The sequence below is a fragment of the Lampris incognitus genome, chromosome 15 (assembly GCF_029633865.1).
Source record: "Lampris incognitus isolate fLamInc1 chromosome 15, fLamInc1.hap2, whole genome shotgun sequence".
In the NCBI taxonomy this organism is placed as follows: Eukaryota; Metazoa; Chordata; class Actinopteri; order Lampriformes; family Lampridae; genus Lampris; species Lampris incognitus.
The window spans coordinates 19,115,361-19,141,904 of record NC_079225.1 but is presented as its reverse complement, the minus strand read 5'-3'; the positions used below and the strand labels follow the sequence as shown (position 1 = coordinate 19,141,904).

Here is a 26,544-nt window from a genome sequence, read left to right as displayed (position 1 = left end):
GTAAGAATATGTCACGTGTCAGGAAAGAACCCAAAAGCAGACGGGACAACCAGGTAAGGGAAGAAATCAAGTCTTTATGGAAGTAACCGATCTCAGGGGTAGAGCAGGAGTTCGCTCAGTGGCTGGTAGGCAGGCGGGCAGGCAGAAGTCCATGAAAGGCGACGTTCCAGCGCAGACTGGTTCACAGTGGAGGCTTTTTAAGGGTGATGGCGATCGCTTTGATGTCAAGGGAGAGCGGCGATTCCTTTGATGGCCAACTGGTGTACCGCGGTGAAGGGGGGGGGTCAGCAGGTGTCAAGGGCGATCGCTTTGATGTCAAGGGCGAGAGACTGTGACAGAATAAGACTAAAACATAAGAGGTGGCCATTGAGTAGCTTGTAGTGATCTTTGACCAAAATGTATGTCTGGTTTTTCCTATACGTTTGCTTTGTGGATTATAGTTGGGGCGGGGGGATAAAAGGCTTACAGCACCTGGTATTCCCAGGCGGTCTCCCATCCAAGTACTAACCAGGCCCGACCCTGCTTGGCTTCCGAGATTGGACGAGATCGGGCGTTATCGGAGTGGTATGGCCGTAAGCCGTTGAGCCGGCACCGTGCCGCTCTTTTATATATAATTCGGCCTCCGCGCTTCTTCTTTCTGCGATCAGCTTATTTCACCAGTTTCTGCGTTTATGACCAGCTACGTGACATCTTATTGCGTTTGCTGTGGAAAGAGTCAAGTGTTAAGTTTAAGAATAAGACTAAAACATAAGAGGTGGCCATTGAGTAGCTTGTAGTGATCTTTGACCAAAATGTATGTCTGGTTTTTCCTATACGTTTGCTTTGTGGATTATAGTTGGGGCGGGGGGATAAAAGGCTTACAGCACCTGGTATTCCCAGGCGGTCTCCCATCCAAGTACTAACCAGGCCCGACCCTGCTTGGCTTCCGAGATCGGACGAGATCGGGCGTTATTTTTTTTTGTCTTTTATTATGAAAATATATTTTTGGGAACAAAAATACATTTTTGATTGCATGTATTGTCCATCAATTCCACATTGTTACATTTGTTTTACACTTTGTTTCGCTTACACAAGATAGTATCCGTCTCTCTTTATACATAAAATAAAGCCATGCTTTCCAAATCATCAACTTAAATCAGCGCTTTGGAATCAGAACAGAAAATGAAACAAATCAGCCCTTTTGAACAAACCTTAGACTGTGTTTTTAAAAGAAAGTGACATTAAAACACCACTTTGAGATTTTAAATGACACACATTCCACATTAAACAGAATGATCCCATCCTCCCCTTAACTTCAATAAAACATAACAGAGAAAGTTAAAAGAAAACCGTAACGCGTCTTTAACTTTGTTTATATTTACACTTCCAATAATCATCATTTTCCGTTCACATCATTTCAGACTTTTTCCCTCCCCTCCCTCCCTCCCTCCCTCCCTCCCTCCCTCACCAGTTCCACACAATCTCCCCCCTCCTGTTGAGGGAGAGGAGATGGCTGTCTCTGATGAAGAGCCGGGTGAAGTCCGCATCGCCGTGCGTCAGTCTGTAATGTGTTTGTTTTTTGACCATGTTTTTGAAAATGTTCCAAACCGGGATGATTCTGCGTTCAAAGTGCGCAATGTTCCGACGTGATTTGACGGCCCACCGGGCGTGACTTAAGAGCAATTTGCACAGCGCTGCGTTCTTCACCCTGCTCTTCTCCCACACTCCAAACACAAAGAATACATCCCACGAATCCCCGCTGTCCCAAATTAATCCCAGTTTGTTGACTAAGCACTTTTTCAGGGTTTCAAAGAAGCTCGCCAGCTCCGAGCAGTGGCGGTACATGTGCAATAGTGTTTCAGGCAGCAGGCCACAGACGTCGCACTCCCTGCCGACCCCCTTGTCAAATTGGTGCAGAATAACGTTAGTGAACACTTTGTTGTGTCGGATTTTGTAGTCGTTGTCTTCTGCCTCAATGCTGTTCCCTCTCACCCTCCATTGTCCCCAGATTTGTCCCACATTCAAATTGGGCATAACTTTGCCCCAGAACGGCAGAGAGGTCGGACGTTGCGACGCCTGTGCCAGAAACTTTCCATAGATCTGTTTGCTTGTCAATCTGTGTATACTCCTCCACTCTCCTCCTTGCTCCACCAACATGGCTGGGAGCTCCCCCTCTCTGTTCTGTACCACTCTCCGCTCTATGGTTGTCCGCCATTCTTTTGGGATGCTTTCCTTTAAGTCGTTATAATAGCTTGTTGTCTCCGTAATTTTGGCCTCATAGTTTATCTCCTTTATACTGTCATATATGGCTTGGGGGGGGAGAAAACCCGGCATCAGTTCATACATGACGTCCTTCAACTGGACCAAACCTGCTGTTAACATGTCATTATTACATAGAAGCTTACCTGTCTTTTGAATTTTCTTATTTAGAAAGATTGGCATTTCTCTGATGACGTTTACCGAGTCACATGCATAGTCTATATGCTTTAGAAATTCCGCGTGAGCGGACAGGACTTCTCTATAGAAACCTGGAAGCCCCGCCATCATCGGTCGCTTTAGTTGCATCAGCAGCACAAAATCGCCTATGTGAAATACCTTGTTTATGAAGTAAGCCATCAGGCTTTTCCAGCCGTGGGCTGTGGAGTCACACAGATATTTTTGCACAGTTTTGATCCTGAACGCCCTTTTTTTGCTTTCTATATCTACTAATTGAAGTCCTCCCTCTCTGTACTTACTTATTAATGTTTTTCGTGCTATTTTACTTACTTTTGCCCTCCACAAAAAATTGGTTATAATTTCATTTATTCTGTTTAATACCCATAAGGGTAGTTCTATAACTGCTAATGTATAGTTTAGTTTTGACAATATTAAGTTGTTTAGAACCACTACTCTACCTTTGAGTTTTAGGTCTCTCAGTTTCCAATAATTTAGACATTTTTCTATTTTACTAATAATTTCCGTCCATGACAGATCACGAGCTGCCACTACATCTTTACCGATGTAGGTACCTAGAATTTTTATATGCTTGCTTTGTATTTTAAAAGGTGTGGTCTCCTGCTGAGGCTCAGCCATGTTAATGAACATGATTTCTGACTTACCTACATTTATGCGGGAGCCAGAGGCTCGACCGTACATGTTTATTACTGCCATTGCTCTCTCTATGCTTGCCATGTCCTTTACTGTTAGGGTGGTGTCATCAGCAAATTGCTGGACGACACAGGATCCTCCCCCTGGTAACTCAATACCTCTAATACCCTTGTCTTGTTTTAATAGAATTCCTAGTGGCTCTGCTATTATTGTGTACAGGATTGAGGATAGTGGACAGCCTTGTCTGACCGACCTTTCCAGAGGAAACGCATCAGTGGTTGCACCGTTGCATTTGACCTTACCTGTAGCTTTGCTATATAATAATTTTACCCAAGTTAGAAATCTGTCTCCAAAACCTACCTTCTCCAGTACCTTAAACATAAATTGATGCTCTACTCGGTCAAAGGCTTTATTGAAGTCAATGGCCAGAAGGACACCTGCTTGATCTGTCTCTTTTAAATACTCCACCACATCTCTTATGGTGCGTACTGTGTCAGTGACTTCTCTCCCTGGCACACTATAAGCCTGGGTGGCTTCTATTATTGTATGTAATATTTGTTTGACTCTGTTTGCCAATATTTTCATTAGTATTTTGTAGTCATTGTTCAACAGAGTAATGGGCCTATAATTTGTTAGGTCATCCTTCTCCCCTTTCTTAAAAATTAAAGTGATCAAGCCTAGAGTCATTGACTCCGGTACCTTCTGTTCTTTTTCCATTGTTTTATACAATTTCAGTAGTGTTGGTTTGAGCGTGTTGCAGAAAGCTTTATAGAAGTTTGCCGTCAACCCATCACTACCTGGGCTTTTATTTGACATCATTTGATTTATTGCACACTCTATATCTTCCTCAGTTATTTCCTGTTCACACGCTGATTTATCCTCATCATTTAATTTAGCAGTCATCTCTTCCAATATGTCATTTGTAGCTTGTATGTCTGAACTCTCAGTTTTAAACAAGTCACTATAAAAAGTTTGTACTGTTTCCAGAATGTCTACGAAATTGGTCACTACTTTACCTTCTTTATTTTTGATTTCTTGCAAATAACACTGATTTTGTTTCCTTTTTTCCAAGTTGAGGAAAAAAGCTGTACTTTTCTCCCCTTCTACTGCATATTGAGCACGGCTCCTCACTATAGCACCTTCACATTTTATCCTTTCAATTTCATTTATTTCATTTTGAATATTCACAAGCCTTTCAACATTGACAACCGGTTGTGCATTTAATTTAGCAATTGTATTTCTTAATGATCTTTCTTTTTCTCTAGTTTTAAAGTTCAATCTTTTCGCAAACTGAATACTTTTTTGTTTAATTCTCACTTTTAATTTCTCCCACCCCTCTATGATATTTCCCCCAAACTCAGGCTGTGAACATTCAAATGAGATCACTTTAGAGATGCATTCAACATAATCCCTTCTGTTCAGCAGGCTAGCATTAAGGTGCCACACGCCTCCCCCCCTCCCCCTCCTTTTACCCCCCATTCCCACACGCAGGATGGCATGATCACTAATGAAATTTAAACAATAGCGCACAGTATCGAAAAGGTCGATCTGCGGTTTCTTGACTAAACAAAAATCAATCCGACTTTGCCGTACAGTGTCCATTTGTGGCTGTACTCTCGAGTACTCTCGTGTTATGGGATTTCTGGTTCTCCATAAATCACAGAAATTATTCTTGGCCATAAACAGATTCAGGGCCGCTCTAGAACAGTCGTGTTTATAGCTACCGTTATCGCTAATGTCAAGCCTGCTCATCTTGACATTGAAATCCCCAACTATGATGTCACAGTCTTTAGCTATGATATTCAATTCTCGAAAGAAAGAAGACCTGTCCCCCTCGTGGTTGGGCGCATAAATGTTCAGTAATTTGTAGACAGTGTCTTCAAAAACAAAGCCCACTTTAACCCACCTCCCCCCAATGTCTTTGTCTATTAGAGTGGCATCAGCCTCAATGTGGCTACTCACCATGATGCTTACTCCTCGTGCCCGCTGAGTCCCATGGCTTGAAAAGTAGGATCCAGGCCACCTTTTCTTGCACTGAGTTTCACAGTCAGTGTCCCAGTGGGTTTCTTGGAGACAGATTATTTCTGCATCACACATTTTTACGACTTTAGTGAACTTGTCCATGTCACGTAGTCCACGTACGTTGAATGATGCTATTTTGACCATGGTGAGTGGGAAAGACAGAGAAAAATAATCCCCAAACAAAAAACATGATGCACACCCTTTTCAGTCCATTATTATTTACCCCTCTTAGTCTTGCCCTTTCTGCTTGTTCCCTCTTCCCTCCCCTTACTAACTCCATCCCATTCCGAAGCCTTAGGGTTCGGCTGTCGTCTCTCACTCCCCTGCCCGTGTAGAGGCCCTCTCTGCCCCGGCTGCCCGCAAGGCAAGGACGCAAGGCTGGCCGAACTGCCCTCCCTCTGGTTGCTGCGGCTCCTGTCCCCTGATGTTGTTACAGCCTGACCCCTCAGCGACCCGTGCGCCAGAGTGGAGACGCTCGTCGGCATCCTCCCCACCCTCTCAGAGGCCGCAGTCAAACCGCCGCTTCCTCTTTTCTCCTCCTCCTCCTCTTCCTCCTCGACCTCGCTCTCCTCCTCCATCTCATGGCGTGCAGCTGACTGGGGCCCCTCTGCTTCGCCATCAGTCGCAATGCCATCAGGATGATTTCCTGTCTCCGTCTCTTCTGCCCCGTCCTCCACTCCCTCGCCGGTGTCCCTCTCTGTCTCCTCTTTGGGATCTGCTCCAGGCATGGCTGCGCATTCTCGTGCGTAGTGTCCGATCTCCCCGCACTTGAAGCACTTGAACTCCGGGCACTCCCGTAGGATGTGTCCGGGCTGGAGGCACAGCCTGCAAACTTTAGATTGATTATCGTGCAGCACTCTGAAGTATTCAATCCCTTCCAGCGTCTCAAATTTGGTGCTGTAAGGTAAAGAGGAGACATTTTCATTGAAACGGACTTTGAGGAATCTCGTCCCGTCAAAAACGTCCGTCCCGGCCCACTTCCTCCGCTTGATAGGAGACACCGGCTCCACGCCCCACTGCTTCAGTTTAGTAACAATTTGATTGTCTGTGACATACAGGGGAAGGTTCAAAAAGGAGACGATCCTGGTGTCCCTCGTAACTTCCGATGCCACCACTCTGGAGTTTCTAATCTTGAAGCCGTCCAGCAGTCTTGTTTTCCCTTTCGGGTTACTCATCGTGAGCTCCCATCGCTTGTCGCTTTTCGACCTGCAGCCCAATACTCTCCCACACGTGTTGTCAACCGCACGCAGAAGCTCCATCATGGAGATTTTGTCTTCTCCCTCCACGTCCACATTAACCACCAGGTCTCTATCCATCTCTCTCCCTTCCCCCTCCCTCCCCGCCGCTTCCGCTGCGACCGCCGTCTCTTTCACCAACCCCATTGCTGTGGCCCCTCCACCTCGTCTCTCTTTTCGTTTCTCCGCTCGACTCTCCACCACCACAAATTCTCCTCTCTCCCCCTTCTCCATCACGCTTTCTGCCTCAGTCGGATTCGCGTCCTGCTGGGGCTTCTTTGTTTCCGCCGCTATACCTCCATTTTGTTTGTCCGTCTGCCCGTCGTCGTAAGTCTTGTCCGGTCCGAGTGTCCTTGCCGTCTGTGCCATTTTCGTGCTTCTAAAGCCACAAAAGTTTCCCCCGTGCAGCAGAAAGCTGCTGGGGGGGAGTTAGAAACGTGATTTTCAGAGACTGCTCTCGTTTCCCCGTCGATTTAATGTCTTTTTCGTCCGCTCCGCCGCCACCACGCCAACCCGGAAGTTATCAGAGTGGTATGGCCGTAAGCCGTTGAGCCGGCACCGTGCCGCTCTTTTATATATAATTCGGCCTCCGCGCTTCTTCTTTCTGCTATCAGCTTATTTCACCAGTTTCTGCGTTTATGACCAGCTACGTGACATCTTATTGCGTTTGCTGTGGAAAGAGTCAAGTGTTAAGTGTAAGAATATGTCACGTGTCAGGAAAGAACCCAAAAGCAGACGGGACAACCAGGTAAGGGAAGAAATCAAGTCTTTATGGAAGTAACCGATCTCAGGGGTAGAGCAGGAGTTCGCTCAGTGGCTGGTAGGCAGGCGGGCAGGCAGAAGTCCATGAAAGGCGACGTTCCAGCGCAGACTGGTTCACAGTGGAGGCTTTTTAAGGGTGATGGCGATCGCTTTGATGTCAACGGAGAGCGGCGATTCCTTTGATGGCCAACTGGTGTACCGCGGTGAAGGGGGGGGGGTCAGCAGGTGTCAAGGGCGATCGCTTTGATGTCAAGGGCGAGAGACTGTGACAGAATAAGACTAAAACATAAGAGGTGGCCATTGAGTAGCTTGTAGTGATCTTTGACCAAAATGTATGTCTGGTTTTTCCTATACGTTTGCTTTGTGGATCATAGTTGGGGCGGGGGGATAAAAGGCTTACAGCACCTGGTATTCCCAGGCGGTCTCCCATCCAAGTACTAACCAGGCCCGACCCTGCTTGGCTTCCGAGATCGGGCGTTATCAGAGTGGTATGGCCGTAAGCCATTGAGCCGGCACCGTGCCGCTCTTTTATATATAATTCGGCCTCCGCGCTTCTTCTTTCTGCGATCAGCTTATTTCACCAGTTTCTGCGTTTATGACCAGCTACGTGACATCTTATTGCGTTTGCTGTGGAAAGAGTCAAGTGTTAAGTTTAAGAATAAGACTAAAACATAAGAGGTGGCCATTGAGTAGCTTGTAGTGATCTTTGACCAAAATGTATGTCTGGTTTTTCCTATACGTTTGCTTTGTGGATTATAGTTGGGGCGGGGGGATAAAAGGCTTACAGCACCTGGTATTCCCAGGCGGTCTCCCATCCAAGTACTAACCAGGCCCGACCCTGCTTGGCTTCCGAGATCGGACGAGATCGGGCGTTATCAGAGTGGTATGGCCGTAAGCCGTTGAGCCGGCACCGTGCCGCTCTTTTATATATAATTCGGCCTCCGCGCTTCTTCTTTCTGCTATCAGCTTATTTCACCAGTTTCTGCGTTTATGACCAGCTACGTGACATCTTATTGCGTTTGCTGTGGAAAGAGTCAAGTGTTAAGTGTAAGAATATGTCACGTGTCAGGAAAGAACCCAAAAGCAGACGGGACAACCAGGTAAGGGAAGAAATCAAGTCTTTATGGAAGTAACCGATCTCAGGGGTAGAGCAGGAGTTCGCTCAGTGGCTGGTAGGCAGGCGGGCAGGCAGAAGTCCATGAAAGGCGACGTTCCAGCGCAGACTGGTTCACAGTGGAGGCTTTTTAAGGGTGATGGCGATCGCTTTGATGTCAAGGGAGAGCGGCGATTCCTTTGATGGCCAACTGGTGTACCGCGATGAAGGGGGGGGGGTCAGCAGGTGTCAAGGGCGATCGCTTTGATGTCAAGGGCGAGAGACTGTGACAGAATAAGACTAAAACATAAGAGGTGGCCATTGAGTAGCTTGTAGTGATCTTTGACCAAAATGTATGTCTGGCTTTTCCTATACGTTTGCTTTGTGGATTATAGTTGGGGCGGGGGGATAAAAGGCTTACAGCACCTGGTATTCCCAGGCGGTCTCCCATCCAAGTACTAACCAGGCCCGACCCTGCTTGGCTTCCGAGATCGGACGAGATCGGGCGTTATCAGAGTGGTATGGCCGTAAGCCGTTGAGCCGGCACCGTGCCGCTCTTTTATATATAATTCGGCCTCCGCGCTTCTTCTTTCTGCTATCAGCTTATTTCACCAGTTTCTGCGTTTATGACCAGCTACGTGACATCTTATTGCGTTTGCTGTGGAAAGAGTCAAGTGTTAAGTGTAAGAATATGTCACGTATCAGGAAAGAACCCAAAAGCAGACGGGACAACCAGGTAAGGGAAGAAATCAATCTTTATGGAAGTAACCGATCTCAGGGGTAGAGTAGGAGTTCGGTCAGTGGCTGGTAGGCAGGCGGGCAGGCAGAAGTCCATGAAAGGCGACGTTCCAGCGCAGACTGGTTCACAGTGGAGGCTTTTTAAGGGTGATGGCGATCGCTTTGATGTCAAGGGAGAGCGGCGATTCCTTTGATGGCCAACTGGTGTACCGCGGTGAAGGGGGGGGGGGTCAGCAGGTGTCAAGGGCGATCGCTTTGATGTCAAGGGCGAGAGACTGTGACAGAATAAGACTAAAACATAAGAGGTGGCCATTGAGTAGCTTGTAGTGATCTTTGACCAAAATGTATGTCTGGCTTTTCCTATACGTTTGCTTTGTGGATCATAGTTGGGGCGGGGGGATAAAAGGCTTACAGCACCTGGTATTCCCAGGCGGTCTCCCATCCAAGTACTAACCAGGCCCGACCCTGCTTGGCTTCCGAGATCGGACGAGATCGGGCGTTATTTTTTTTTTTTTTTTGTCTTTTATTATGAAAATATATTTTTGGGAACAAAAATACATTTTTGATTGCATGTATTGTCCATCAATTCCACATTGTTACATTTGTTTTACACTTTGTTTCGCTTACACAAGATAGTATCCGTCTCTCTTTATACATAAAATAAAGCCATGCTTTCCAAATCATCAACTTAAATCAGCGCTTTGGAATCAGAACAGAAAATGAAACAAATCAGCCCTTTTGAACAAACCTTAGACTGTGTTTTTAAAAGAAGGTGACATTAAAACACCACTTTGAGATTTTAAATGACACACATTCCACATTAAACAGAATGATCCCATCCTCCCCTTAACTTCAATAAAACATAACAGAGAAAGTTCAAAGAAAACCGTAACGCGTCTTTAACTCTGTTTATATTTACACTTCCAATAATCATCATTTTCCGTTCACATCATTTCAGACTTTTTCCTCCCCTCCCTCCCTCCCTCACCAGTTCCACACAATCTCCCCCCTCCTGTTGAGGGAGAGGAGATGGCTGTCTCTGATGAAGAGCCGGGTGAAGTCCGCATCGCCGTGCGTCAGTCTGTAATGTGTTTGTTTTTTGACCATGTTTTTGAAAATGTTCCAAACCGGGATGATTCTGCGTTCAAAGTGCGCAATGTTCCGACGTGATTTGACGGCCCACCGGGCGTGACTTAAGAGGAATTTGCACAGCGCTGCGTTCTTCACCCTGCTCTTCTCCCACACTCCAAACACAAAGAATACATCCCACGAATCCCCGCTGTCCCAAATTAATCCCAGTTTGTTGACTAAGCACTTTTTCAGGGTTTCAAAGAAGCTCGCCAGCTCCGAGCAGTGGCGGTACATGTGCAATAGTGTTTCAGGCAGCAGGCCACAGACGTCGCACTCCCTGCCGACCCCCTTGTCAAATTGGTGCAGAATAACGTTAGTGAACACTTTGTTGTGTCGGATTTTGTAGTCGTTGTCTTCTGCCTCAATGCTGTTCCCTCTCACCCTCCATTGTCCCCAGATTTGTCCCACATTCAAATTGGGCATAACTTTGCCCCAGAACGGCAGAGAGGTCGGACGTTGCGACGCCTGTGCCAGAAACTTTCCATAGATCTGTTTGCTTGTCAACCTGTGTATACTCCTCCACTCTCCTCCTTGCTCCACCAACATGGCTGGGAGCTTCCCCTCTCTGTTCTGTACCACTCTCCGCTCTATGGTTGTCCGCCATTCTTTTGGGATGCTTTCCTTTAAGTCGTTATAATAGCTTGTTGTCTCCGTAATTTTGGCCTCATAGTTTATCTCCTTTATACTGTCATATATGGCTTGGGGGGGGAGAAAACCCGGCATCAGTTCATACATGACGTCCTTCAACTGGACCAAACCTGCTGTTAACATGTCATTATTACATAGAAGCTTACCTGTCTTTTGAATTTTCTTATTTAGAAAGATTGGCATTTCTCTGATGACGTTTACCGAGTCACATGCATAGTCTATATGCTTTAGAAATTCCGCGTGAGCGGACAGGACTTCTCTATAGAAACCTGGAAGCCCCGCCATCATCGGTCGCTTTAGTTGCATCAGCAGCACAAAATCGCCTATGTGAAATACCTTGTTTATGAAGTAAGCCATCAGGCTTTTCCAGCCGTGGGCTGTGGAGTCACACAGATATTTTTGCACAGTTTTGATCCTGAACGCCCTTTTTTTGCTTTCTATATCTACTAATTGAAGTCCTCCCTCTCTGTACCTACTTATTAATGTTTTTCGTGCTATTTTACTTACTTTTGCCCTCCACAAAAAATTGGTTATAATTTCATTTATTCTGTTTAATACCCATAAGGGTAGTTCTATAACTGCTAATGTATAGTTTAGTTTTGACAATATTAAGTTGTTTAGAACCACTACTCTACCTTTGAGTTTTAGGTCTCTCAGTTTCCAATAATTTAGACATTTTTCTATTTTACTAATAATTTCCGTCCATGACAGATCACGAGCTGCCACTACATCTTTACCGATGTAGGTACCTAGAATTTTTATATGCTTGCTTTGTATTTTAAAAGGTGTGGTCTCCTGCTGAGGCTCAGCCATGTTAATGAACATGATTTCTGACTTACCTACATTTATGCGGGAGCCAGAGGCTCGACCGTACATGTTTATTACTGCCATTGCTCTCTCTATGCTTGCCATGTCCTTTACTGTTAGGGTGGTGTCATCAGCAAATTGCTGGACGACACAGGATCCTCCCCCTGGTAACTCAATACCTCTAATACCCTTGTCTTGTTTTAATAGAATTCCTAGTGGCTCTGCTATTATTGTGTACAGGATTGAGGATAGTGGACAGCCTTGTCTGACCGACCTTTCCAGAGGAAACGCATCAGTGGTTGCACCGTTGCATTTGACCTTACCTGTAGCTTTGCTATATAATAATTTTACCCAAGTTAGAAATCTGTCTCCAAAACCTACCTTCTCCAGTACATTAAACATAAATTGATGCTCTACTCGGTCAAAGGCTTTATTGAAGTCAATGGCCAGAAGGACACCTGCTTGATCTGTCTCTTTTAAATACTCCACCACATCTCTTATGGTGCGTACTGTGTCAGTGACTTCTCTCCCTGGCACACTATAAGCCTGGGTGGCTTCTATTATTGTATGTAATATTTGTTTGACTCTGTTTGCCAATATTTTCATTAGTATTTTGTAGTCATTGTTCAACAGAGTAATGGGCCTATAATTTGTTAGTTTATTCTTCTCCCCTTTCTTAAAAATTAAAGTGATCAAGCCTAGAGTCATTGACTCCGGTACCTTCTGTTCTTTTTCCATTGTTTTATACAATTTCAGTAGTGTTGGTTTGAGCGTGTTGCAGAAAGCTTTATAGAAGTTTGCCGTCAACCCATCACTACCTGGGCTTTTATTTGACATCATTTGATTTATTGCACACTCTATATCTTCCTCAGTTATTTCCTGTTCACACGCTGATTTATCCTCATCATTTAATTTAGCAGTCATCTCTTCCAATATGTCATTTGTAGCTTGTATGTCTGAACTCTCAGTTTTAAACAAGTCACTATAAAAAGTTTGTACTGTTTCCAGAATGTCTACGAAATTGGTCACTACTTTACCTTCTTTATTTTTGATTTCTTGCAAATAACACTGATTTTGTTTCCTTTTTTCCAAGTTGAGGAAAAAAGCTGTACTTTTCTCCCCTTCTACTGCATATTGAGCACGGCTCCTCACTATAGCACCTTCACATTTTATCCTTTCAATTTCATTTATTTCATTTTGAATATTCACAAGCCTTTCAACATTGACAACCGGTTGTGCATTTAATTTAGCAATTGTATTTCTTAATGATCTTTCTTTTTCTCTAGTTTTAAAGTTCAATCTTTTCGCAAACTGAATACTTTTTTGTTTAATTCTCACTTTTAATTTCTCCCACCCCTCTATGATATTTTCCCCAAACTCAGGCTGTGAACATTCAAATGAGATCAATTTAGAGATGCATTCAACATAATCCCTTCTGTTCAGCAGGCTAGCATTAAGGTGCCACACGCCTCCCCCCCTCCCCCTCCTTTTACCCCCCATTCCCACACGCAGGATGGCATGATCACTAATGAAATTTAAACAATAGCGCACAGTATCGAAAAGGTCGATCTGCGGTTTCTTGACTAAACAAAAATCAATCCGACTTTGCCGTACAGTGTCCATTTGTGGCTGTACTCTCGAGTACTCTCGTGTTATGGGATTTCTGGTTCTCCATAAATCACAGAAATTATTCTTGGCCATAAACAGATTCAGGGCCGCTCTAGAACAGTCGTGTTTATAGCTACCGTTATCGCTAATGTCAAGCCTGCTCATCTTGACATTGAAATCCCCAACTATGATGTCACAGTCTTTAGCTATGATATTCAATTCTCGAAAGAAAGAAGACCTGTCCCCCTCGTGGTTGGGCGCATAAATGTTCAGTAATTTGTAGACAATGTCTTCAAAAACAAAGCCCACTTTAACCCACCTCCCCCCAATGTCTTTGTCTATTAGAGTGGCATCAGCCTCAATGTGGCTACTCACCATGATGCTTACTCCTCGTGCCCGCTGAGTCCCATGGCTTGAAAAGTAGGATCCAGGCCACCTTTTCTTGCACTGAGTTTCACAGTCAGTGTCCCAGTGGGTTTCTTGGAGACAGATTATTTCTGCATCACACATTTTTACGACTTTAGTGAACTTGTCCATGTCACGTAGTCCACGTACGTTGAATGATGCTATTTTGACCATGGTGAGTGGGAAAGACAGAGAAAAATAATCCCCAAACAAAAAACATGATGCACACCCTTTTCAGTCCATTATTATTTACCCCTCTTAGTCTTGCCCTTTCTGCTTGTTCCCTCTTCCCTCCCCTTACTAACTCCATCCCATTCCGAAGCCTTAGGGTTCGGCTGTCGTCTCTCACTCCCCTGCCCGTGTAGAGGCCCTTTCTGCCCCGGCTGCCCGCAAGGCAAGGACGCAAGGCTGGCCGAACTGCCCTCCCTCTGGTTGCTGCGGCTCCTGTCCCCTGATGTTGTTACAGCCTGACCCCTCAGCGACCCGTGCGCCAGAGTGGAGACGCTCGTCGGCATCCTCCCCACCCTCTCAGAGGCCGCAGTCAAACCGCCGCTTCCTCTTTTCTCCTCCTCTTCCTCCTCGACCTCGCTCTCCTCCTCCATCTCATGGCGTGCAGCTGACTGGGGCCCCTCTGCTTCGCCATCAGTCGCAATGCCATCAGGATGATCTCCTGTCTCCGTCTCTTCTGCCCCGTCCTCCACTCCCTCGCCGGTGTCCCTCTCTGTCTCCTCTTTGGGATCTGCTCCAGGCATGGCTGCGCATTCTCGTGCGTAGTGTCCGATCTCCCCGCACTTGAAGCACTTGAACTCCGGGCACTCCCGTAGGATGTGTCCGGGCTGGAGGCACAGCCTGCAAACTTTAGATTGGTTATCGTGCAGCACTCTGAAGTATTCAATCCCTTCCAGCGTCTCAAATTTGGTGCTGTAAGGTAAAGAGGAGACATTTTCATTGAAACGGACTTTGAGGAATCTCGTCCCGTCAAAAACGTCCGTCCCGGCCCACTTCCTCCGCTTGATAGGAGACACCGGCTCCACGCCCCACTGCTCCAGTTTAGTAACAATTTGATTGTCTGTGACATACAGGGGAAGGTTCAAAAAGGAGACGATCCTGGTGTCCCTCGTAACTTCCGATGCCACCACTCTGGAGTTTCTAATCTTGAAGCCGTCCAGCAGTCTTGTTTTCCCTTTCGGGTTACTCATCGTGAGCTCCCATCGTTTGTCGCTTTTCGACCTGCAGCCCAATACTCTCCCACACGTGTTGTCAACCGCACGCAGAAGCTCCATCATGGAGATTTTGTCTTCTCCCTCCACGTCCACATTAACCACCAGGTCTCTGTCCAACTCTCTCCCTTCCCCCTCCCTCCCCGCCGCTTCCGCTGCGACCGCCGTCTCTTTCACCAACCCCATTGCTGTGACCCCTCCACCTCGTCTCTCTTTTCGTTTCTCCGCTCGACTCTCCACCACCACAAATTCTCCTCTCTCCCCCTTCTCCATCACGCTATCTGCCTCAGTCGGATTCGCGTCCTGCTGGGGCTTCTTTGTTTCCGCCGCCATACCTCCATTTTGTTTGTCCGTCTGCCCGTCGTCGTAAGTCTTGTCCGGTCCGAGTGTCCTTGCCGTTTGTGCCATTTTCGTGCTTCTAAAGCCACAAAAGTTTCCCCCGTGCAGCAGAAAGCTGCTGGGGGGAAGTTAGAAACGTTATTTTCAGAGACTGCTCTCGTTTCCCCGTCGATTTAATGTCTTTTTCGTCCGCTCCGCCGCCACCACGCCAACCCGGAAGTTATCAGAGTGGTATGGCCGTAAGCCATTGAGCCGGCACCGTGCCGCTCTTTTATATATAATTCGGCCTCCGCGCTTCTTCTTTCTGCGATCAGCTTATTTCACCAGTTTCTGCGTTTATGACCAGCTACGTGACATCTTATTGCGTTTGCTGTGGAAAGAGTCAAGTGTTAAGTTTAAGAATAAGACTAAAACATAAGAGGTGGCCATTGAGTAGCTTGTAGTGATCTTTGACCAAAATGTATGTCTGGTTTTTCCTATACGTTTGCTTTGTGGATTATAGTTGGGGCGGGGGGATAAAAGGCTTACAGCACCTGGTATTCCCAGGCGGTCTCCCATCCAAGTACTAAGCAGGCCCGACCCTGCTTGGCTTCCGAGATCGGACGAGATCGGGCGTTATCAGAGTGGTATGGCCGTAAGCCGTTGAGCCGGCACCGTGCCGCTCTTTTATATATAATTCGGCCTCCGCGCTTCTTCTTTCTGCTATCAGCTTATTTCACCAGTTTCTGCGTTTATGACCAGCTACGTGACATCTTATTGCGTTTGCTGTGGAAAGAGTCAATTGTTAAGTGTAAGAATATGTCACGTGTCAGGAAAGAACCCAAAAGCAGACGGGACAACCAGGTAAGGGAAGAAATCAAGTCTTTATGGAAGTAACCGATCTCAGGGGTAGAGCAGGAGTTCGCTCAGTGGCTGGTAGGCAGGCGGGCAGGCAGAAGTCCATGAAAGGCGACGTTCCAGCGCAGACTGGTTCACAGTGGAGGCTTTTTAAGGGTGATGGCGATCGCTTTGATGTCAACGGAGAGCGGCGATTCCTTTGATGGCCAACTGGTGTACCGCGATGAAGGGGGGGGGGTCAGCAGGTGTCAAGGGCGATCGCTTTGATGTCAAGGGCGAGAGACTGTGACAGAATAAGACTAAAACATAAGAGGTGGCCATTGAGTAGCTTGTAGTGATCTTTGACCAAAATGTATGTCTGGCTTTTCCTATACGTTTGCTTTGTGGATTATAGTTGGGGCGGGGGGATAAAAGGCTTACAGCACCTGGTATTCCCAGGCGGTCTCCCATCCAAGTACTAACCAGGCCCGACCCTGCTTGGCTTCCGAGATCGGACGAGATCGGGCGTTATCAGAGTGGTATGGCCGTAAGCCGTTGAGCCGGCACCGTGCCGCTCTTTTATATATAATTCGGCCTCCGCGCTTCTTCTTTCTGCGATCAGCTTATTTCACCAGTTTCTGCGTTTATGACCAGCTACGTGACATCTTATTGCGTTTGCTGTGGAAAGAGTCAAGTGTTAAGTTTAAGAATAAGACTAAAACATAAGAGGTGGCCATTGAGTAGCTTGTAGTGATCTTTGACCAAAATGTATGTCTGGTTTTTCCTATACGTTTGCTTTGTGGATTATAGTTGGGGCGGGGGGATAAAAGGCTTACAGCACCTGGTATTCCCAGGCGGTCTCCCATCCAAGTACTAACCAGGCCCGACCCTGCTTGGCTTCCGAGATCGGACGAGATCGGGCGTTATCAGAGTGGTATGGCCGTAAGCCGTTGAGCCGGCACCGTGCCGCTCTTTTATATATAATTCGGCCTCCGCGCTTCTTCTTTCTGCTATCAGCTTATTTCACCAGTTTCTGCGTTTATGACCAGCTACGTGACATCTTATTGCGTTTGCTGTGGAAAGAGTCAAGTGTTAAGTGTAAGAATATGTCACGTATCAGGAAAGAACCCAAACGCAGACGGGACAACCAGGTAAGGGAAGAAATCAATCTTTATGGAAGTAACCGATCTCAGGGGTAGAGTAGGAGTTCGCTCAGTGGCTGGTAGGCAGGCGGGCAGGCAGAAGTCCATGAAAGGCGACGTTCCAGCGCAGACTGGTTCACAGTGGAGGCTTTTTAAGGGTGATGGCGATCGCTTTGATGTCAAGGGAGAGCGGCGATTCCTTTGATGGCCAACTGGTGTACCGCGGTGAAGGGGGGGGGGGTCAGCAGGTGTCAAGGGCGATCGCTTTGATGTCAAGGGCGAGAGACTGTGACAGAATAAGACTAAAACATAAGAGGTGGCCATTGAGTAGCTTGTAGTGATCTTTGACCAAAATGTATGTCTGGCTTTTCCTATACGTTTGCTTTGTGGATCATAGTTGGGGCGGGGGGATAAAAGGCTTACAGCACCTGGTATTCCCAGGCGGTCTCCCATCCAAGTACTAACCAGGCCCGACTCTGCTTGGCTTCCGAGATCGGACGAGATCGGGCGTTATTTTTTTTTTTTTTTTTTTTTTTTGTCTTTTATTATGAAAATATATTTTTGGGAACAAAAATACATTTTTGATTGCATGTATTGTCCATCAATTCCACATTGTTACATTTGTTTTACACTTTGTTTCGCTTACACAAGATAGTATCCGTCTCTCTTTATACATAAAATAAAGCCATGCTTTCCAAATCATCAACTTAAATCAGCGCTTTGGAATCAGAACAGAAAATGAAACAAATCAGCCCTTTTGAACAAACCTTAGACTGTGTTTTTAAAAGAAGGTGACATTAAAACACCACTTTGAGATTTTAAATGACACACATTCCACATTAAACAGAATGATCCCATCCTCCCCTTAACTTCAATAAAACATAACAGAGAAAGTTCAAAGAAAACCGTAACGCGTCTTTAACTCTGTTTATATTTACACTTCCAATAATCATCATTTTCCGTTCACATCATTTCAGACTTTTTCCTCCCCTCCCTCCCTCCCTCACCAGTTCCACACAATCTCCCCCCTCCTGTTGAGGGAGAGGAGATGGCTGTCTCTGATGAAGAGCCGGGTGAAGTCCGCATCGCCGTGCGTCAGTCTGTAATGTGTTTGTTTTTTGACCATGTTTTTGAAAATGTTCCAAACCGGGATGATTCTGCGTTCAAAGTGCGCAATGTTCCGACGTGATTTGACGGCCCACCGGGCGTGACTTAAGAGGAATTTGCACAGCGCTGCGTTCTTCACCCTGCTCTTCTCCCACACTCCAAACACAAAGAATACATCCCACGAATCCCCGCTGTCCCAAATTAATCCCAGTTTGTTGACTAAGCACTTTTTCAGGGTTTCAAAGAAGCTCGCCAGCTCCGAGCAGTGGCGGTACATGTGCAATAGTGTTTCAGGCAGCAGGCCACAGACGTCGCACTCCCTGCCGACCCCCTTGTCAAATTGGTGCAGAATAACGTTAGTGAACACTTTGTTGTGTCGGATTTTGTAGTCGTTGTCTTCTGCCTCAATGCTGTTCCCTCTCACCCTCCATTGTCCCCAGATTTGTCCCACATTCAAATTGGGCATAACTTTGCCCCAGAACGGCAGAGAGGTCGGACGTTGCGACGCCTGTGCCAGAAACTTTCCATAGATCTGTTTGCTTGTCAACCTGTGTATACTCCTCCACTCTCCTCCTTGCTCCACCAACATGGCTGGGAGCTTCCCCTCTCTGTTCTGTACCACTCTCCGCTCTATGGTTGTCCGCCATTCTTTTGGGATGCTTTCCTTTAAGTCGTTATAATAGCTTGTTGTCTCCGTAATTTTGGCCTCATAGTTTATCTCCTTTATACTGTCATATATGGCTTGGGGGGGGAGAAAACCCGGCATCAGTTCATACATGACGTCCTTCAACTGGACCAAACCTGCTGTTAACATGTCATTATTACATAGAAGCTTACCTGTCTTTTGAATTTTCTTATTTAGAAAGATTGGCATTTCTCTGATGACGTTTACCGAGTCACATGCATAGTCTATATGCTTTAGAAATTCCGCGTGAGCGGACAGGACTTCTCTATAGAAACCTGGAAGCCCCGCCATCATCGGTCGCTTTAGTTGCATCAGCAGCACAAAATCGCCTATGTGAAATACCTTGTTTATGAAGTAAGCCATCAGGCTTTTCCAGCCGTGGGCTGTGGAGTCACACAGATATTTTTGCACAGTTTTGATCCTGAACGCCCTTTTTTTGCTTTCTATATCTACTAATTGAAGTCCTCCCTCTCTGTACCTACTTATTAATGTTTTTCGTGCTATTTTACTTACTTTTGCCCTCCACAAAAAATTGGTTATAATTTCATTTATTCTGTTTAATACCCATAAGGGTAGTTCTATAACTGCTAATGTATAGTTTAGTTTTGACAATATTAAGTTGTTTAGAACCACTACTCTACCTTTGAGTTTTAGGTCTCTCAGTTTCCAATAATTTAGACATTTTTCTATTTTACTAATAATTTCCGTCCATGACAGATCACGAGCTGCCACTACATCTTTACCGATGTAGGTACCTAGAATTTTTATATGCTTGCTTTGTATTTTAAAAGGTGTGGTCTCCTGCTGAGGCTCAGCCATGTTAATGAACATGATTTCTGACTTACCTACATTTATGCGGGAGCCAGAGGCTCGACCGTACATGTTTATTACTGCCATTGCTCTCTCTATGCTTGCCATGTCCTTTACTGTTAGGGTGGTGTCATCAGCAAATTGCTGGACGACACAGGATCCTCCCCCTGGTAACTCAATACCTCTAATACCCTTGTCTTGTTTTAATAGAATTCCTAGTGGCTCTGCTATTATTGTGTACAGGATTGAGGATAGTGGACAGCCTTGTCTGACCGACCTTTCCAGAGGAAACGCATCAGTGGTTGCACCGTTGCATTTGACCTTACCTGTAGCTTTGCTATATAATAATTTTACCCAAGTTAGAAATCTGTCTCCAAAACCTACCTTCTCCAGTACATTAAACATAAATTGATGCTCTACTCGGTCAAAGGCTTTATTGAAGTCAATGGCCAGAAGGACACCTGCTTGATCTGTCTCTTTTAAATACTCCACCACATCTCTTATGGTGCGTACTGTGTCAGTGACTTCTCTCCCTGGCACACTATAAGCCTGGGTGGCTTCTATTATTGTATGTAATATTTGTTTGACTCTGTTTGCCAATATTTTCATTAGTATTTTGTAGTCATTGTTCAACAGAGTAATGGGCCTATAATTTGTTAGTTTATTCTTCTCCCCTTTCTTAAAAATTAAAGTGATCAAGCCTAGAGTCATTGACTCCGGTACCTTCTGTTCTTTTTCCATTGTTTTATACAATTTCAGTAGTGTTGGTTTGAGCGTGTTGCAGAAAGCTTTATAGAAGTTTGCCGTCAACCCATCACTACCTGGGCTTTTATTTGACATCATTTGATTTATTGCACACTCTATATCTTCCTCAGTTATTTCCTGTTCACACGCTGATTTATCCTCATCATTTAATTTAGCAGTCATCTCTTCCAATATGTCATTTGTAGCTTGTATGTCTGAACTCTCAGTTTTAAACAAGTCACTATAAAAAGTTTGTACTGTTTCCAGAATGTCTACGAAATTGGTCACTACTTTACCTTCTTTATTTTTGATTTCTTGCAAATAACACTGATTTTGTTTCCTTTTTTCCAAGTTGAGGAAAAAAGCTGTACTTTTCTCCCCTTCTACTGCATATTGAGCACGGCTCCTCACTATAGCACCTTCACATTTTATCCTTTCAATTTCATTTATTTCATTTTGAATATTCACAAGCCTTTCAACATTGACAACCGGTTGTGCATTTAATTTAGCAATTGTATTTCTTAATGATCTTTCTTTTTCTCTAGTTTTAAAGTTCAATCTTTTCGCAAACTGAATACTTTTTTGTTTAATTCTCACTTTTAATTTCTCCCACCCCTCTATGATATTTTCCCCAAACTCAGGCTGTGAACATTCAAATGAGATCAATTTAGAGATGCATTCAACATAATCCCTTCTGTTCAGCAGGCTAGCATTAAGGTGCCACACGCCTCCCCCCCTCCCCCTCCTTTTACCCCCCATTCCCACACGCAGGATGGCATGATCACTAATGAAATTTAAACAATAGCGCACAGTATCGAAAAGGTCGATCTGCGGTTTCTTGACTAAACAAAAATCAATCCGACTTTGCCGTACAGTGTCCATTTGTGGCTGTACTCTCGAGTACTCTCGTGTTATGGGATTTCTGGTTCTCCATAAATCACAGAAATTATTCTTGGCCATAAACAGATTCAGGGCCGCTCTAGAACAGTCGTGTTTATAGCTACCGTTATCGCTAATGTCAAGCCTGCTCATCTTGACATTGAAATCCCCAACTATGATGTCACAGTCTTTAGCTATGATATTCAATTCTCGAAAGAAAGAAGACCTGTCCCCCTCGTGGTTGGGCGCATAAATGTTCAGTAATTTGTAGACAATGTCTTCAAAAACAAAGCCCACTTTAACCCACCTCCCCCCAATGTCTTTGTCTATTAGAGTGGCATCAGCCTCAATGTGGCTACTCACCATGATGCTTACTCCTCGTGCCCGCTGAGTCCCATGGCTTGAAAAGTAGGATCCAGGCCACCTTTTCTTGCACTGAGTTTCACAGTCAGTGTCCCAGTGGGTTTCTTGGAGACAGATTATTTCTGCATCACACATTTTTACGACTTTAGTGAACTTGTCCATGTCACGTAGTCCACGTACGTTGAATGATGCTATTTTGACCATGGTGAGTGGGAAAGACAGAGAAAAATAATCCCCAAACAAAAAACATGATGCACACCCTTTTCAGTCCATTATTATTTACCCCTCTTAGTCTTGCCCTTTCTGCTTGTTCCCTCTTCCCTCCCCTTACTAACTCCATCCCATTCCGAAGCCTTAGGGTTCGGCTGTCGTCTCTCACTCCCCTGCCCGTGTAGAGGCCCTTTCTGCCCCGGCTGCCCGCAAGGCAAGGACGCAAGGCTGGCCGAACTGCCCTCCCTCTGGTTGCTGCGGCTCCTGTCCCCTGATGTTGTTACAGCCTGACCCCTCAGCGACCCGTGCGCCAGAGTGGAGACGCTCGTCGGCATCCTCCCCACCCTCTCAGAGGCCGCAGTCAAACCGCCGCTTCCTCTTTTCTCCTCCTCTTCCTCCTCGACCTCGCTCTCCTCCTCCATCTCATGGCGTGCAGCTGACTGGGGCCCCTCTGCTTCGCCATCAGTCGCAATGCCATCAGGATGATCTCCTGTCTCCGTCTCTTCTGCCCCGTCCTCCACTCCCTCGCCGGTGTCCCTCTCTGTCTCCTCTTTGGGATCTGCTCCAGGCATGGCTGCGCATTCTCGTGCGTAGTGTCCGATCTCCCCGCACTTGAAGCACTTGAACTCCGGGCACTCCCGTAGGATGTGTCCGGGCTGGAGGCACAGCCTGCAAACTTTAGATTGGTTATCGTGCAGCACTCTGAAGTATTCAATCCCTTCCAGCGTCTCAAATTTGGTGCTGTAAGGTAAAGAGGAGACATTTTCATTGAAACGGACTTTGAGGAATCTCGTCCCGTCAAAAACGTCCGTCCCGGCCCACTTCCTCCGCTTGATAGGAGACACCGGCTCCACGCCCCACTGCTCCAGTTTAGTAACAATTTGATTGTCTGTGACATACAGGGGAAGGTTCAAAAAGGAGACGATCCTGGTGTCCCTCGTAACTTCCGATGCCACCACTCTGGAGTTTCTAATCTTGAAGCCGTCCAGCAGTCTTGTTTTCCCTTTCGGGTTACTCATCGTGAGCTCCCATCGTTTGTCGCTTTTCGACCTGCAGCCCAATACTCTCCCACACGTGTTGTCAACCGCACGCAGAAGCTCCATCATGGAGATTTTGTCTTCTCCCTCCACGTCCACATTAACCACCAGGTCTCTGTCCAACTCTCTCCCTTCCCCCTCCCTCCCCGCCGCTTCCGCTGCGACCGCCGTCTCTTTCACCAACCCCATTGCTGTGACCCCTCCACCTCGTCTCTCTTTTCGTTTCTCCGCTCGACTCTCCACCACCACAAATTCTCCTCTCTCCCCCTTCTCCATCACGCTATCTGCCTCAGTCGGATTCGCGTCCTGCTGGGGCTTCTTTGTTTCCGCCGCCATACCTCCATTTTGTTTGTCCGTCTGCCCGTCGTCGTAAGTCTTGTCCGGTCCGAGTGTCCTTGCCGTTTGTGCCATTTTCGTGCTTCTAAAGCCACAAAAGTTTCCCCCGTGCAGCAGAAAGCTGCTGGGGGGAAGTTAGAAACGTTATTTTCAGAGACTGCTCTCGTTTCCCCGTCGATTTAATGTCTTTTTCGTCCGCTCCGCCGCCACCACGCCAACCCGGAAGTTATCAGAGTGGTATGGCCGTAAGCCGTTGAGCCGGCACCGTGCCGCTCTTTTATATATAATTCGGCCTCCGCGCTTCTTCTTTCTGCGATCAGCTTATTTCACCAGTTTCTGCGTTTATGACCAGCTACGTGACATCTTATTGCGTTTGCTGTGGAAAGAGTCAAGTGTTAAGTTTAAGAATAAGACTAAAACATAAGAGGTGGCCATTGAGTAGCTTGTAGTGATCTTTGACCAAAATGTATGTCTGGTTTTTCCTATACGTTTGCTTTGTGGATTATAGTTGGGGCGGGGGGATAAAAGGCTTACAGCACCTGGTATTCCCAGGCGGTCTCCCATCCAAGTACTAACCAGGCCCGGCCCTGCTTGGCTTCCGAGATCGGACGAGATCGGGCGTTATCAGAGTGGTATGGCCGTAAGCCGTTGAGCCGGCACCGTGCCGCTCTTTTATATATAATTCGGCCTCCGCGCTTCTTCTTTCTGCTATCAGCTTATTTCACCAGTTTCTGCGTTTATGACCAGCTACGTGACATCTTATTGCGTTTGCTGTGGAAAGAGTCAAGTGTTAAGTGTAAGAATATGTCACGTGTCAGGAAAGAACCCAAAAGCAGACGGGACAACCAGGTAAGGGAAGAAATCAAGTCTTTATGGAAGTAACCGATCTCAGGGGTAGAGCAGGAGTTCGCTCAGTGGCTGGTAGGCAGGCGGGCAGGCAGAAGTCCATGAAAGGCGACGTTCCAGCGCAGACTGGTTCACAGTGGAGGCTTTTTAAGGGTGATGGCGATCGCTTTGATGTCAAGGGAGAGCGGCGATTCCTTTGATGGCCAACTGGTGTACCGCGGTGAAGGGGGGGGGGGTCAGCAGGTGTCAAGGGCGATCGCTTTGATGTCAAGGGCGAGAGACTGTGACAGAATAAGACTAAAACATAAGAGGTGGCCATTGAGTAGCTTGTAGTGATCTTTGACCAAAATGTATGTCTGGTTTTTCCTATACGTTTGCTTTGTGGATCATAGTTGGGGCGGGGGGATAAAAGGCTTACAGCACCTGGTATTCCCAGGCGGTCTCCCATCCAAGTACTAACCAGGCCCGACCCTGCTTGGCTTCCGAGATCGGACGAGATCGGGCGTTATTTTTTTTTTTTTTTTTTTTTTTTTGTCTTTTATTATGAAAATATATTTTTGGGAACAAAAATACATTTTTGATTGCATGTATTGTCCATCAATTCCACATTGTTACATTTGTTTTACACTTTGTTTCGCTTACACAAGATAGTATCCGTCTCTCTTTATACATAAAATAAAGCCATGCTTTCCAAATCATCAACTTAAATCAGCGCTTTGGAATCAGAACAGAAAATGAAACAAATCAGCCCTTTTGAACAAACCTTAGACTGTGTTTTTAAAAGAAGGTGACATTAAAACACCACTTTGAGATTTTAAATGACACACATTCCACATTAAACAGAATGATCCCATCCTCCCCTTAACTTCAATAAAACATAACAGAGAAAGTTAAAAGAAAACCGTAACGCGTCTTTAACTCTGTTTATATTTACACTTCCAATAATCATCATTTTCCGTTCACATCATTTCAGACTTTTTCCTCCCCTCCCTCCCTCCCTCACCAGTTCCACACAATCTCCCCCCTCCTGTTGAGGGAGAGGAGATGGCTGTCTCTGATGAAGAGCCGGGTGAAGTCCGCATCGCCGTGCGTCAGTCTGTAATGTGTTTGTTTTTTGACCATGTTTTTGAAAATGTTCCAAACCGGGATGATTCTGCGTTCAAAGTGCGCAATGTTCCGACGTGATTTGACGGCCCACCGGGCGTGACTTAAGAGGAATTTGCACAGCGCTGCGTTCTTCACCCTGCTCTTCTCCCACACTCCAAACACAAAGAATACATCCCACGAATCCCCGCTGTCCCAAATTAATCCCAGTTTGTTGACTAAGCACTTTTTCAGGGTTTCAAAGAAGCTCGCCAGCTCCGAGCAGTGGCGGTACATGTGCAATAGTGTTTCAGGCAGCAGGCCACAGACGTCGCACTCCCTGCCGACCCCCTTGTCAAATTGGTGCAGAATAACGTTAGTGAACACTTTGTTGTGTCGGATTTTGTAGTCGTTGTCTTCTGCCTCAATGCTGTTCCCTCTCACCCTCCATTGTCCCCAGATTTGTCCCACATTCAAATTGGGCATAACTTTGCCCCAGAACGGCAGAGAGGTCGGACGTTGCGACGCCTGTGCCAGAAACTTTCCATAGATCTGTTTGCTTGTCAACCTGTGTATACTCCTCCACTCTCCTCCTTGCTCCACCAACATGGCTGGGAGCTTCCCCTCTCTGTTCTGTACCACTCTCCGCTCTATGGTTGTCCGCCATTCTTTTGGGATGCTTTCCTTTAAGTCGTTATAATAGCTTGTTGTCTCCGTAATTTTGGCCTCATAGTTTATCTCCTTTATACTGTCATATATGGCTTGGGGGGGGAGAAAACCCGGCATCAGTTCATACATGACGTCCTTCAACTGGACCAAACCTGCTGTTAACATGTCATTATTACATAGAAGCTTACCTGTCTTTTGAATTTTCTTATTTAGAAAGATTGGCATTTCTCTGATGACGTTTACCGAGTCACATGCATAGTCTATATGCTTTAGAAATTCCGCGTGAGCGGACAGGACTTCTCTATAGAAACCTGGAAGCCCCGCCATCATCGGTCGCTTTAGTTGCATCAGCAGCACAAAATCGCCTATGTGAAATACCTTGTTTATGAAGTAAGCCATCAGGCTTTTCCAGCCGTGGGCTGTGGAGTCACACAGATATTTTTGCACAGTTTTGATCCTGAACGCCCTTTTTTTGCTTTCTATATCTACTAATTGAAGTCCTCCCTCTCTGTACTTACTTATTAATGTTTTTCGTGCTATTTTACTTACTTTTGCCCTCCACAAAAAATTGGTTATAATTTCATTTATTCTGTTTAATACCCATAAGGGTAGTTCTATAACTGCTAATGTATAGTTTAGTTTTGACAATATTAAGTTGTTTAGAACCACTACTCTACCTTTGAGTTTTAGGTCTCTCAGTTTCCAATAATTTAGACATTTTTCTATTTTACTAATAATTTCCG

The 26,544-nt window shown here is 45.9% G+C and overlaps 7 non-coding genes and 1 pseudogene across 7 annotated transcripts; all 8 read right to left on the bottom strand.

Annotated features, from left to right (window-relative positions):
• Positions 1-459: 459 nt before the first annotated feature.
• On the bottom strand, positions 460-578 carry LOC130125645 (5S ribosomal RNA). The gene has a single exon (XR_008811516.1). It is a non-coding gene; the product is annotated as a 5S ribosomal RNA (ribosomal RNA).
• Positions 579-7,478: 6,900 nt separating this feature from the next.
• On the bottom strand, positions 7,479-7,587 carry LOC130125651 (5S ribosomal RNA; annotated as a pseudogene).
• A 276-nt stretch (positions 7,588-7,863) lies between these two features.
• Positions 7,864-7,982, bottom strand: LOC130125848 (5S ribosomal RNA). Its single transcript, XR_008811683.1, has one exon. It is a non-coding gene; the product is annotated as a 5S ribosomal RNA (ribosomal RNA).
• Positions 7,983-8,592: 610 nt separating this feature from the next.
• Positions 8,593-8,711, bottom strand: LOC130125847 (5S ribosomal RNA). The gene has a single exon (XR_008811682.1). It is a non-coding gene; the product is annotated as a 5S ribosomal RNA (ribosomal RNA).
• A 6,884-nt stretch (positions 8,712-15,595) lies between these two features.
• LOC130125629 (5S ribosomal RNA) lies at positions 15,596-15,714 on the bottom strand. Its single transcript, XR_008811501.1, has one exon. It is a non-coding gene; the product is annotated as a 5S ribosomal RNA (ribosomal RNA).
• Positions 15,715-16,324: 610 nt separating this feature from the next.
• On the bottom strand, positions 16,325-16,443 carry LOC130125846 (5S ribosomal RNA). Its single transcript, XR_008811681.1, has one exon. It is a non-coding gene; the product is annotated as a 5S ribosomal RNA (ribosomal RNA).
• Positions 16,444-16,719: 276 nt separating this feature from the next.
• On the bottom strand, positions 16,720-16,838 carry LOC130125834 (5S ribosomal RNA). The gene has a single exon (XR_008811670.1). It is a non-coding gene; the product is annotated as a 5S ribosomal RNA (ribosomal RNA).
• Positions 16,839-23,730: 6,892 nt separating this feature from the next.
• On the bottom strand, positions 23,731-23,849 carry LOC130125611 (5S ribosomal RNA). The gene has a single exon (XR_008811484.1). It is a non-coding gene; the product is annotated as a 5S ribosomal RNA (ribosomal RNA).
• Positions 23,850-26,544: the final 2,695 nt, after the last annotated feature.